The 14,202-nt window shown below is 44.1% G+C and overlaps 1 protein-coding gene across 4 annotated transcripts in view; it reads left to right on the forward strand.

The window, feature by feature from the left end:
• CRACD (capping protein inhibiting regulator of actin dynamics) overlaps positions 1 to 14,202 on the forward strand; it is a 270,250-nt gene that overhangs the window by 207,432 nt on the left and 48,616 nt on the right. For all 4 annotated transcript variants that reach the window (XM_066385545.1, XM_066385548.1, XM_066385546.1 and 1 more), the window contains one exon: positions 7,569 to 7,740. The gene's annotated coding sequence lies outside the window, so the exon portion shown is untranslated. The remainder of the gene's footprint in view (positions 1 to 7,568; positions 7,741 to 14,202) is intronic.

Here is a 14,202-nt window from a genome sequence, read left to right on the forward strand (position 1 = left end):
GTCTGTCTATCTCTCCCCGTTTCCAGCTTCAGAAAAAAAAAAAAAAGAAAAAGAAAAAAAAAATATATATAGCAGTTTTACATGTTAAATAGTAATGAAATTCATAAATACTACAACAAATACAGCACCTTGCCTTGAAAAAGACTTGGAAGTCTGCTTGTGAAATGAGGAAACCATTGGAGGGTGACAGCTTGTGAGCCGGTGGGAAGAGGGTTATCCGAACTGGGTCATAAGCTGTAACACCACGTGTGTGGCTGTATCTCATAACAGGCGGCCATCTGGGGTAACTGGTACATATTTGAGGTATATATGAGTGTGTGAATTTTGTGTGTTTCTACACACCTCAGTTCATCTGGGTGCAATATTCTGCATTCACCCGGTGTTTCTCATGGATGAGATAGCATAGATCCATCACATTGGAACAAATTTGCATTTTCAAAGCAAGTGTGATTACAGGAATGTCTGTACTGTGTAAAGAGATCACCATCCCCTGAGTCCTTTGTAAGTTTGGCACAAGTTCATTTGGTAACAAAACTCAAGGTGAATAGTGATGTTTTCCAGAAATACTGCATTTGGTTATACAGTGTTGTCATGGCCCCCACTGGAGTCTAAATATACTTTTGTACACCCTGAAAAACTCTGATTTCTAAAACCTATCTAAGGGGTAGGGAACATCAGATTGATATTAATGTGCATCTGCACTGTGTCGGGCATTATGATGGGTGCTGTAGAGGCAGCATCGACAAAGCTGAGTCCCCGGACCCAGGGAACTCGTGGGCTCAGAGCTGGAGCATGTTCTGTGCTGTTGCAGTAGATGTCTGTACGTGCACAGACGGAGAACTGAAGAGGGCGTCGCCCCTTCTGGCCTGAGTGTTCAAGGATGTCTTTCAAGAGAAGGTACACCTGGAAGGTGTTCAGGGAGATGGTTAGATGTTCTCTAGGCAAACGGAGAAAGCCATTGCAGGTAGAGAAGAACATGTTTAAAGGTGTGAAGGCACAAAGGCATGAAACAGCAGTCCGAAGTGATCTCTTCAGTGTCAGACAGCTCTGATGTGGTGTAGTGGTTTGCTGGGGCTGCATAACAAAGGGCCACAGAAGTCTAAAATCAGTGTCATCAGTGTCTTCTGAGGCCTCTTTTCTTGGCTTGTAGATGGCCATCTTCTCCCCGTGTCCCTCAGTGTCCTGCCTCTGTACGTGTCTTTGTCCTCATGTCTTCTTATAAGGACACTAGTCATATAGTTTAGGGCCCACTTAGTTTACCTTAATTATCTCTTTAAAGATCCATTCTCTAAATACAGGGGGTCCGTGGGTTATGACCCAGTTCCATTCCTACGACAGTGATGTAACCCAAATTTTGGAGTAAGTCAAAACACACCCTAGCCTAAGTCACTTGCCTATCCTAACACAGTTGTAAAGTCATAATCTAGAACATAAAAACACAAACAGGACACTTGCGTTTTTAACAGTCCAAAATGGCACAGGTAAGCGTACTGGGGGACGCCAACTCCCTCACTCAAAGGCCACGTTACTGTGTAATCTTCTGCTGCCATAGCCAAACTAATTTGTCCACATAGTTTATCAGTATGATGCTAATGGTGTAAGCCAAAACACTCGCGTCTCAGTTTTTAAAGTTTTTATGGGAGTGAGCGTGGTAAACTCAAAACGTTGTATGTTAAGACTGTCATTACCTGAGGACTCCTGTACAGCCACATTCTGAGATACTTAGGGCTCAGGACTTCAACATATGACTTCTTGGGGACACAGTTCAGCTGCTGACACATGGTGTGGCACAACAGAAGCATGAGCAAAGGGCACGGAAGCCAGAGGGAGGTGTGATTATCACTAAGCTTGGGGACTTGGGAAAAACTTCAAGGACCTAGGTCTTTGAATAGAATTTCATCACATTGAGAAGAATGTGGAGAGAGAGTTGACGAGGGATGCTGAGTCCCAGACTCAAAACCCTGAGGTCGCCGGCTTGAGTGGAGGCTCATCCAGCTTAAGCACGGGGTTGCTGCCTTGAGTGCAGGATCATTGGCTTGAGCGCAGGGTCGCCAGTTTGAGCATGGGATCATTGACATGATCCCGTGGTCACTGGCCTGAGCCCAAGGTTGCTGGCATGATTGAACCTCCCAGTCAGGCGTGTATGAGAAGCAGTGAGTGAACAACTAAAGTGATGCAACTAGGAGTTGATGCTTCTCATCTCTCCCCCGCCCCAACTAAAAGGAAGAAGAAAGGGAGAGAGGGATGGAGGGATGGAAGGATGCAGGGAGGGAAAGAGGGAGAGGGGAGGGAGGGAGGGAGGGAGGAAAGGAAGAAAAGCTTTTCCCAGCATATGTTCAGTGGAACACTAGTCATAATGGATGTCTAGAAAGTCAAGTTCCCATGGCCAAACAAGTTTTGGAAGCACTACATATTGTCTGCTCTTTCAGAGAGCAATAATGACATCAATATACTAAGGACTCTGAAAAGTCCCATGGTAAAGAGACATATTTAACTTTATTTTACCTGGATTCTCAAATGTACTGGTCTTGGCATAAGAACCTGCTATCAACACACAGAGCAGTCTGAGAAGCCGCAGGCTAAAACGTGAGTGATGCACCAGATGAACTAGGCTAGGAACCTGTTTCTCGTTGGGAGTAGCACCATATAAATAATCCAGTGAAGACAACTTGTGTGCCTTTATTATTTTAAGTTTAGAAATGAGAATGTAAGAGTTGCATCCTTATGACAAATGGAAAATAAATCAGATTTGCTTGACTTGCCCAGTGATCTTTAATTTTTAGAATCTTCTCTGTAAACTAGCAATTATGATGATGCAGCCAGAAAACAGTATATAATTATATCCATGAAGTAATGGATAATGAGCGCTATTTTTAATGAAAAAAGTCTCCTAAAGAAATTATTGGATGATGAAAATAAGTTAATTCATTTCAGTACTTAGAGAATGAACATTACCATGATCTCTGAAGGAAGTATATATGCGCATATAGGTTCTTTCGTGTGAGAAATTACAACACAGAAATGATGAAATATTAAGACAACGTGGCACCCCAATAAAGTCAGTCTTACATCTTAAGATGGTACATTTCCAGAGAGGCTGGTAAGCAGATGTTTCATAACCAGTAAGAGATGGGATCAGGATTTGGGCCAAAACTATTCTTATCTCTGGGTCCCATATACTTAACCCCTAACTGGTTAGAGCTGCAGCCAATTATAAAGACAATTTAATAGAAGGAACATTTCTTCCTTCCCCCTTTCCGCTTCTCCCCACTGCACCAACCACCTAAGAAAAGTACATTTGTGTTGTAAAATTCTACAGTGCCATCTCAAATACTCTTAATTTTGGAGAAAACTTTGCTAAATGATACTCCCTCTACCTGGCAGTTGTATTTGGGAGTATTTTACATTAGCATTGCAGAAGCGCTCTGTTTAACTGCATTGTTAAAATTGCTTTGATCTTTTAGGCCCCATGTGTACAAAAATAATCACAAAACTTGCTGGTGTTATTTGTCAAGAAAATAGCTGCTAGTGAGGACTGTGCACCTAATCCAGTTGATTCTGTGGAGACAGACTCAATACAGCCCCCAAATCATTAATTAATCACAAAATAGTTTATTTAATGCATATTTATAGACACTGCTCAGGTTTTCATAATTGTCATGGTATAGAATTGCAAATGTTTCCTAAAATTTAGGTACTTGTTTTTTTTTTTGGGGGGGGGGGCATTTTGTATGTTCTTTTTTTCCAAAGTTAGAAGTGGGGAGGCAGACAGACAGACTCCTGCATGCGCCTGATGGGGATCCACCCAGCATGTCCACCAGGGGGCGATGGTCTGCCCATCTGGGGTGTCGCTCTGTTGCAGCCGGAGCCATTCTAGCACCTGAGGCGGAGACCATGGAGCCATCCTCAGCGCCCCGGCTAACTTTGCTCCAATGGAGCCTTGGCTGCGGGAGGGGAAGAGAGAGACAGAGAGGAAGGAGAGGGGGAGGGGTGGAGAAGCAGATGGGCGCTTCTCCTGTGTGCCCTGGCCGGGAATCAAACCTGGGACTTCCACACGCCGGGCCAATGCTCTACCACTGAGCCAACTGGCCAGGTCCACTTGTTGTTTTTTTATATATATACTGAACTTTGAGATTAAAATTGGGGGGTCAAGTAAGTAAGAGGATTAACTCCTCTGATTTATCAAGTTTCACTTCCTGTTGGTGCTGCTGAATCACAGTGTGCTGTCTGAATTTAGGGTAAGCCTAAGTGTAGTTCCTAGGACTTTTCATAAAGTTAACCCTGGAAAATTAATAAATTGTCACAGTCCACAGTAAACATATCATAAAGATAAACTTTTAAATTGTATTTAACATGTAAAGAGAGTTCTGACAGGAAAGTGTATTCTTGATTTTGAAAACAAGGAAGCAGGAAATGACTTTTGACAACTGAGGTGACCAGACCCTGGCTTGGGAGCATACTGGTAAACCTCTGTGTTCTGACCCTGCTCCGGAGAGTCTGGTGACCTTGGGACTCGGAAGCCCTTTCTCTTGTTGTGTGAGGTGTGGCTGCTGGATGGGCAGTGCAGGTGGGTTTTACTGTTCCTGTACCTTCCTGATAATCACTGAGGCGCTGCTGAAACAGCCCTGCCCAAGTACTTCTGGGGAGAATGCTCCCTGATATCCGGACTTCGGCACATCTTCCAGGATGATATGTATGTGTCTGTGCCAAGTCACTGCCCATAAAACGTACAGCACAAGGTGGAGTGCGTGGTTCACAAGCAGTCCTCACAGGGGCCAGCTCCACAGGTGAGAGCTCTCACCTCCCTGAAGGCGGCCGTTCTGAGCTTGCGTGCAGCCCACCGAGTCCTCCGAGTTAAGGCTTCTGTGTCCCGGCGTCCTTCCCAAGGCGGTTTGTGTCCCATCCCTGTGTTTGTATCCAACTCTCTCCAGGTCCTGTTCACTGTCTCCCCCAACGATGCATATGACCAATCTAACAAATACTTTATACGGTGGCTGCCACCATTCTGGACTCCGAGGCAATTCCAAGGGCGTCGTCAGCCTTCTTGACTGATTATGTCACCGTTAGTTGAATCCACAAGTAACCTGTTCAAGAGTAGTTAACTCCCTTGGTTCCAGCTTAACTGAACACCACCAAATCCGCCTGGACTGTAAAGCAAGTTATGCTGTTTTTTTTCCCCCCTGTCAAATTTTGACATAATCTAAAATTCTCCAGTTAGCTTAAAAGCTGGATTAGTGGGCCCAGGCTGGGAGTAATGATGTCATAACTGGTGTTTTTAGAATTTTGCTATGGTGTTTTAGAATATTTGTGATTAGAGAATTTGGGATAGATGTTTCTGCAGTGGGAAAAAGGCAACTGATACAAAGGCAGAAAGGAAGAATTTATCTCAGAAATAAGTGAAATGTAGCATAAATTGCTATTTGACCATTTATAATGATGACCGTTTACAATAATGGAGTCATTTACATATTTGAAGCCTTGGACAAACATAGAGAAAATATTCACTTATTTTATCAGTCAGTGCCAAAGAACAATTATATAATAATGCAATGATACCTGTGACTCCTTCCAGAAATTTTTAAATTTAAAATGTTTAATTAATTTTTACATAAATTAACTGACCTTTTACATAAGGTCAGTTCTTTTAACACTTGCCTAATGTTCTTTGGTGGTCTTCAAAATCCACTAGTGATAATTTTTCAAAATGATCCATTGGAGATTTTTTACTCCTAAGAACCAAAGTAGGTGTCATGAAAACCTTGGGCTTGTACTCCTAAATAAGTAACTACTGAAAGTATACGCACACTCTGAAATCAAACCTTCTGATTTTTTTTTTTTTACCATTTTTTAACAATATAATTTCAATTGGCCTGACCAGGCAGTGGTGCAGTGGATAGAGCATCGGACTGGGATGCAAAAGACCCAGGTTTGAGACCCCGAGGTCGCCAGCTTGAGCGAGGGCTCATCTGGTTTGAGCAAAAAGCTCACCAGCTTGAGCCCAACGTCGCTGACTCAAGCAAGGGGTTACTTGGTCTGCTGAAGGCCCGCAGTCAAGGCACATAAAAAATATATATATATATATATATATTTGTGCCTAGCTCAAAGCCTTGGGTATGGGAGGCGCCTCGTATGTTAGAAGTCTGCTTTCCTTTCACAAGTGACATAATCCAGCATTGTTTCAGGGACCGCCGAAGCTTGAAGGTCTGTTTGCACCTGTGCTAAGGATCCCAATCTATGTCTTCTTGTAATCGGTGATTATTTTATCTGCATCCTCACTGTTTGATGCCACTGCTGAAGGCAAAGCGGTTTGAAACACTTCTTCCTCACTTCGGATTTTCTCTTCAAAAGGCCAGCACTAAAGATCCCCAGAGGAAATGAGATGACTACCTTGAACATCATTAACCTCATTTTTATACCCAGATCTCTCTGCAGACTCTGGCCAGCAAAGTTCTAGGGCGCTCTGATAGTAAGTTGGGGGCCCATACCTTCGTGTTTTGTACAGGTATTTCTCTATACATATTGTGTACATTTTCAACTTTCCTTTTCCCTTGAAGCTCCTGACTCCAGCTTCAAAGATGATTCCCATGACAGAGACAAGTTATTTAATCTCTCTGTGCCTCAGGCCTCTCATCTGTAAAATGAGGGTGTTAATAGTATCTACCGTAGAGAATTGGAGCAAGGATTGAGTTCATAGTTGTAAAATTCTCAGAGCAGTGATGCATAGTAAGGGTTAAATAATTTAAGAAAGCTGACCACTGGGTAAGTGGTTCTTTAAAACTTCTTAAAGAAAAGATCTGAGAAGATGCTTCTGGTGTGGGGTGATTTATACTTTCTTTTCCGAGATGGGAGTGGTGTGATATGAAGGAATTTGTGTCTGCAGAACCCTAACTGAAAGCTTGACCGGAAATATCTGTAGGGCACGCTGGCCGTGAGCCTGGGTCCTGACTGGATGAAGTGATGTATGGAAGGATGTTCATAGCAATTCCTTTGGAGCTCTCTATAGTAGTTTGAAAAGGAGACAAGAGAGGGAAACTAGAAATATACAGGGATGGAGGGAATTGGGGGCCAAAGTTTATACCAAGTTAACAGTTTTCTTCTGTTGTCTAAAGGCTAAACCAGAGTGACTCTCAGAAGAGATGATATACATACATACACAAATTTTCTTAAACAACTGTCTGGCTTACGTGTTGCTCTCAACTTCTTCCGTGGAGAAGGGCACAGGCCATCTGCTTTGTTACAGAAAGCAGACGCTCTCTTTGTGTGGCAAGTACAAGGGGGTGCTGTGCCAACCCCCATGAAGCTTGCAACCCCTTCATGTGGCGCCCAGGTGCTTCTTGGGAGCCCGGGCGGCAGAAGACTGGCCGCGCTGTTGGCTTGTCTGCGCCTGCTGTGTGCAGACAGGGGCGGCCGGGCATTCCTGGCACGGGGCTTGGCCGCGCATTCACTCCCATGGCTGCCCTTTGCCCCGGCTGGCTCCCGGGCTGTAGGCAGCTCGGCTGTAATTTGCTCTCAGGCTCGGAGGTGCAGCCCTGTCAAACTGCAGCGACTATTTATCTTGTAATCCACAGACAAGAAGAAGGGAGGCAAATTCCAGCCTTTTAAGAAGTTGTTTGGCAAAAGGAAAAAGAAAGACGCTGTGTTCTCCCGGGAGGTGTCAGCAGGAAGGCACAGTCACTCTCCCCAGAGCATCAGCAATGGCACCTTCTCTTCCGATGAGGAGACCCTGGAAGACAGTCTAAGGTAATAACTCACACCTCTCTCTCTTTTTTTTTTTAATATTTTGGCGGAGTTCCGGGTGGGGAGTGGGATCCCGCAGGAGGCAGGAGGCAAGAGGCAGGAGCCGAATCATAGATGTGTTCCCTCTCTGGGGAGGTGGAGGACTTGGGGCACTGGGTGTGTCCTGTGGGGAAGTCACCTTGGGGAGTTGGTGAAGGAGGATGGCCTCGCTTTCCAGGACAGCACAGAGGTTGTGCCTTCATTTTGCTGCCCTCACCGGTGGTAGGAGGCAGCGTGGCATTGGCTTGGCTCAGCAAGTTTCCCAGGAGTGAAGACCTCATTTCTGTGTCTCCTTGTTTGGCAAAGAGAAAGGGTGGTCACTGATCAGATGTTAAACTCATGTCACCTGTCATCCCCCCGGCCATCTCCAGCAGCTTCCAGAACCTGTCTGCAGGGAGCTTTCAACCTCTGCTCTGTCTATCCTGTGCTCCTCTCTCCCTCTGCCTCCCTTTCTCAGAGCAAACGCAGGCACGAAATCTGACCGGGACAGTGTAAGGAACTCAAAGAAACAGGGTCCGAAGGTAGTTTCTCACCTGAGCGCTGGGAATCGGAGTCAGAGTCAGAGATGGCTCAGTCCTGCTGCTGCCCGCCTAGCAGGCAGCTCCTCTGAGAAGCCCTTGCCCACCCTGCTCCCCACCCCCACCCCCTATCTGATTTGCTCGCCCCTGCCTGCATTTTCCTAGCACCACGTGCCTGGCACTAGCTGGCACTTGTCACCTTGTATGGAATTATTGATTTGCTTGTCTGTCTCTCACTCGACTGCTAGTTCTGTGAAGTGAGGGACCAGGTTTTATTCACCCTCATCTTAGGCGCTCAGAAATGTCTGCTCTGAGTGCCTGGCACCATGTAAATTGCCCTGATAGGGTACAGCGAGAGCTTGGGTAACGTTCCCTTCAACATCGTTTCATTATAACATTGACCAGGAAAAACTAGAGGTGCCTCATCAGGCCGCTGTGTGTATGGAGTTTACACCTTTCCCCAGGTCTGTGTGGGTTTCCCCCAGGGACTCCCAAAGACGCACACCCCAGGGGAACTGGCGTGTCTTCAGTCTGAGTGGGTGTGGGTGTGAGTGTGGCTGTGAGTAGCCCTTTGATAGAATAGCGTCTTGTCCAGGGCTGCGTCCTGCTTTGTACCCTGAGCTGCAGGAATAGGCTCTATCCACCCACCACCCTGAGCTGGAATAAATGGGTTGGAAAAGGATGATTTTACTCATTGTTGTTAATTTTTTAAAAATGTCTGTATAGCTCACATTTATTTCAATGTTTAATGTTAGAAGTGTTTGGGACCTTTATTTAGGAGCTTAGTGCTGTTTTTGTGACCAGAAATATGGATGTTATCTCTTGTTTATATCAGTCTGTAATACAGTTGGTCTCCGTATGTGTTGTTTCACTTAAATTTGCAGTTTCTAAGAATCTATCGACCATGTGATGTCCTATAGTACATGTTGAAGGAATAGATGATGTAATCTATGATATTCTTACTATATTTCAAGGACAGGGATGAAAACATCCTCCGTGGTGTGTGTCAATAAGCAAATTCTAATAGGAACCACAGTTGAGCACAAGTTGCAAAATCCTCAGGCAAGCAGAGTGTGTAAGCTTGGCCAGTGCTCACTGGCAGTGTTAGTCCCGATACAGGCCCTTTTCCTGCACAGACCGGTATTTGCTTTCCAGCGTCTCTAGCAGGAAAACTGTCAAAGTTAACTGAAGGAAAGTATTTTCCTGGAGGGCGAACACAAGCTAGCATGGAGCTCCCCCAGTGGCTCGGATGCCAGGACTGGTCATCATTGAGCATCGTCCAACCTGAGTCAGTTTTGATTTCACTTCGGTTTCTTCAGTTGAACCTTTTTGCATCACAGTATCAGAATGAGGTACAGATATGAAAATGTCACCAAGTTGTTTGATGCAAAATGGGACTAAGTGTAGAAAGTTCTTCTTTTTGCTTCTTTTTTTTTTTTTGGGGGGGGGGGACTTTATTTATTTATTTATTTATTTATTTATTTATTTATTGGACAGATAGAGTGAGCTCAGAGAATGTATAGGAGCCTGAAGAGCTGGGCTTGAGAATAGATGGGAACCGAGGCAGTGTTAGAAACAATGGAACAAGAACCGCAACAATGGACTTGCCCAAGGAGACGCTGATCTGGAGGCTGGTTCTCAGAAGAGAAGGCCAAACATTTTCTGTCTTTATCATGTCGTTCTCATTCAGTTCCAGGGAGTAAACATCCTTTTTGGCCTAACTCGGGTAGGAGGGAGAAGTTTTCCAAATATTAATTGGGGGAAAAAAAGAATTCCAATAAAAGATCTTGGCATTCTGTCAGGAAAAGCTGGGGGTTCTTGGGTAGACATTAAAAAAGCAAAGTTCATGTATATTCATATGAGCATCTTTTTCCTAGTTATGGCAAAGCTGTTAGAAATTTCTTCTTTGGAAGGTCTGTCCTGTGAAAACACGGCTCTTCCTTGTCGTGGGTTTGCCCAGTCCCTGATGGCTTACTGAGCTATGCCTGGACCCTGGCTGTTCCCTTGTCATTTAGGTTCTATCCCTTTGCCCCTTGACACTTCCTTTAGGTTTTAAGTTTTACAAAGCCTTGGGATCAAACAGCTACATTTCTATAAAATATAGATTATGTCTGTCACCTGTTCTTATTATTGTCTCTTGGTGACAAACCTACATTTATGAAACGTGCTATATTTTAATTAAAACTTATCTTTATGATGAAGCTAGAAGGATAATCTTTGGAAAAAGAGTTTTTTAAAATGCCTCTTTTAATATATATGTTTTTCCTTCTTTTTCTTAGTGAGAGGAGGGGAGACAGAGAGACAGACTCCCACATATACCTTGGTTGGGATCCACCTGGCAACCCCTGTCTGGGGTCAATGCTCTGCCCATCTGGGGCCATGCTTGTAACTGAGCTATTTTTAGCACCTGAGGTGAAGGCTCTATGGAGCCATCCTAAGTGCCCGGGGCCGATGCACTCAAACCAGTTGAGCCATGGCTACCAGAGGAAAAGAGAGAGAGAGAGAGAAGGGGGAGGGGTGGAGAAGCAGATGGTTGCTTCTCCTGTATGCCCTGACCTGGAATCAAACCCGGGACATCCACACTCCAGGTGGATGCTCTACCACTAAGCCAACCAGGCAGGGCCTTAAATACTTTTAAAATGAAAAAAGATGGGACTATAGAAGTCTTTAAAAATGTATTCTGCCTTTCTCCTAGGAAATTGACACTTACCATATGAGTCCACCCAACAAAGTAAACATTACATTTATTGCTTATAGTGTAGCTGAACTTCTGATTATTTGTCCTGTTTATGGATGGAGAAAATGGAAGATGTTGTTTCCAACAATTCTTACTTTCAGTTCGCTGCTCCATCAGTGGATTTGTTACTTTACACCACGTAATGATTCACAAAATTTCTGCATATTCTATTTGCCATCTCCCAAATGGACAGCCTTCACCGACACACAAAATCCGTTAACATGATCTTGAGTAAAGGTTTTCAGGAGGCAGATTTTAGCCCAATGTGAGGGAGAATTTCCTCATTACTAAAGCTGCGTAAAAATGGGAAGACAGAGCGTGTGCCAGCAGGGGTCCGGGGTGATGAAGGGGAATTTGGGCGCTAGTGGGAATTTAAAGGAGCTGAACTTTAACTCCAAGAATCTGTAATTCTAGAAATGTCTTCCTAGCCAAAAATAGTTCATTATTGATCTGCTCCTTCTGCCTGAAATTTCTCATTTCCTTCGGGCTTTTAAAGCATCCTGTTCTTTCTCTGGGTCAAAAGCCTTCATTTCTCCTAGGCTGCTGCTTTTAAATTATACATGCCTGTGGGAAAAGCAAAACAGTAAAGCTTGATCCATTTTTAACAACTTAATGTGACTTCCTTTATTAATTAAAATCAACTAATGTTGTGTTTCCCAAAGTGTGTTAAATGGATGTTACATTTAAAAAGGGAGAAAGGGTCGTTCTGGCAAATCGGTTTGGGAAATTCTGGGCCAAAACAAATTAAATAGGATCCTTGACATAGGACTTTTGAGAGCCTTCACTATGCTAATGTGCCCTAGGAATCTGCAAGAAGAAGGATGTGGTGTAGAGCGTTTCCAAGGTTGTGTTAACCACAAACCCTTTTTTCCCAGAGAATATCCTGTAGTATATATTCAAGCGGCCACTTATTGAACTTAATACCGCATGCTTCGTTTAGACAAACTCACTGAATATTTATCAAGACACTCAGAAATTGGCATTATTATCCCCTTTTCAAAGATGAGAAAACTGAGGCCAGAGATTGACTCGCTGGTAAATTGCTGAACCACTATTCACGCGGTGAAGAGTCCATTCTTAACCTTCCACTGTTCTGCTGCAGCCTTCCTAGGCAGCCGGCTGCATGGCCCTCGGTTGTCTTGCTGGTCCCGACTCACCAGGCTCAGGTGTCTTCCTGCTTTGCGCTGCCTGCCTGAGGCTCTCCTGCTCACTGGGACTGCACTCGGCCTGCTTCCAGCCTCTGCCTCCTTCCCAGCATCTGCTGGAGCTTACACAGCTGCAGCGCTTTGGGGTGACTGGCCGTCTGTAAGCCATGGTGAGAACCGAAGGGGCTCCCAGGGCAGTGAGTCACTCCGGGACTGGAGCTGTCAGGAGGGGGTCTGGAATCAGGAATCAGGAATCCTTCAGCTGGCTCCAAATGATGGGCAGGATTTGGAGTGGCTAAGAGACAAGGCACAGACATTCAGATCCAGAATGGCAGGAGCAGAGACTTCCATGTAAGAATGAATATGGCAAATAGAATGGGAGGGGACTTTTCAACTCTAGGATGCCAGTGTTACCCTAATACAAAAACCAGGCAAAGACAAAAAACTGCAGACCAGTATCCTTTATGGAAAATGATATAAAAATCCTCAACAAATTCTAGCAAACTGAATCCAGCAATATTAAAAAGAATTATACACCATGATCAAGTGGGATTTATCCCAGGACGACAAGGTTAGTTTAACATACCAAAATCATTCTATATAACCCACCATATTAATAAAATAAAGGACAAAAAGCACATGATCATCTCAATAGAAGCAGAAAAAGCATTTGACAAAATCCCAAACCCTTCATGATAAAAACACCCAAATAGAATTGAAGGGAACATCTTCAGCTTAATAAAAAGTAGCTACCGCCTGACCAGGTGTTGGCGCAGTGGCTAGAGCATCGACCTGGCATGCTGAGGACCCAGGTTCAAAACCCCTCACTGGCGTGAGCTGGGCTCATCTGGTTTGAGCATGGGCTCACCAGCTTGAGCATGGAGTCATATCTATGGTCGCTGGCTTGAGCCTAAGGTCAGTGGCTTAAGCAAGGGGTCACTAGCTCGGCTGGAGCCCCACACACCCTGGTCAAGGCACGTATGTGAAACAATCAATGAACAACTAAAGTGCTACAACAAGTTGATGCTCTTATTTCTCTCCCTTCCTGTCTGTCCCTCCCTCCCTCTTTTTCTCTTTCTCTCTCTCTCTCTCACTAAAATACATAAATATATAAATAAATAAAAGGCAGCTACTCCCTGGCCAGGTAGCTCAGTTGGTTTAGAGCATTGCCCTGATACTCCAAGATTGCAGGGTTGCAGGTTCAGTCCTAGTTAGGGCACATAGAAGAATCAACCAATGAAGGCATAAATAAGTAAAACAACAAACCAGTGTTTCTCTCTCTTTCCCTCTCTCTAAAACCAATCAATAAAAATAGTTTTAAAAGTATTGAAAGAGCCTGACCAGGTGGTGGCACAGTGGATAGAGCTTCGGACTGGGATGCTGAGGACCCAGGTTCGAGACCCCGAGGTCGCCAGCTTGAGCGCGGGCTCATCTGGTTTGAACAAAAGCTCACCAGCTTGGACCCAAGGTCCCTGGCTTGCGCAAGGGGTTACTTGATCTGCTGAAGGCCCACAGTCAAGGCACATATGAGAAAGCAATCAATGAACAACTAAGGTGTTGCAACAAAAAACTGATGATTGATGCTTCTCACCTCTCTCCGTTCCTGTCTGTCTGTCCCTATCTATCCCTCTCTCTGACTCTCTCTGTCTCTGTAAAAAAAAAAAAAAAAAAAAAAAAAAAAAGTATTGAAAGAAACAAAAGGCAGCTACAGAAAATTCAGAGCTAATATACTTAAGGGTGAAAGAAATAAATGTGTTCTCCTTAAGACGAGGAATAATATATCTCTTCAATATTGTATTGTACTATAGTGTAAGTTAAAGCTAGGACAATTAGGCAAGAAAAAGAAATAAAAAACATCAAACTTGCAAGGGAAAAAGTAAAACTATCTTTATTTACATATGCCATGATCTTATATGTAGAAAATTCTAAAGAATCCACTTAAAGAACTATTAGACTAATAAACAAGGTTGGTCAAGGTTGCAGGGTACACAATAGGAGTTTTTGTTGTTCAGTTGTATTTCTATTC

This window comes from Saccopteryx leptura, chromosome 5, assembly GCF_036850995.1.
Source record: "Saccopteryx leptura isolate mSacLep1 chromosome 5, mSacLep1_pri_phased_curated, whole genome shotgun sequence".
NCBI lineage: Eukaryota > Metazoa > Chordata > Mammalia > Chiroptera > Emballonuridae > Saccopteryx > Saccopteryx leptura.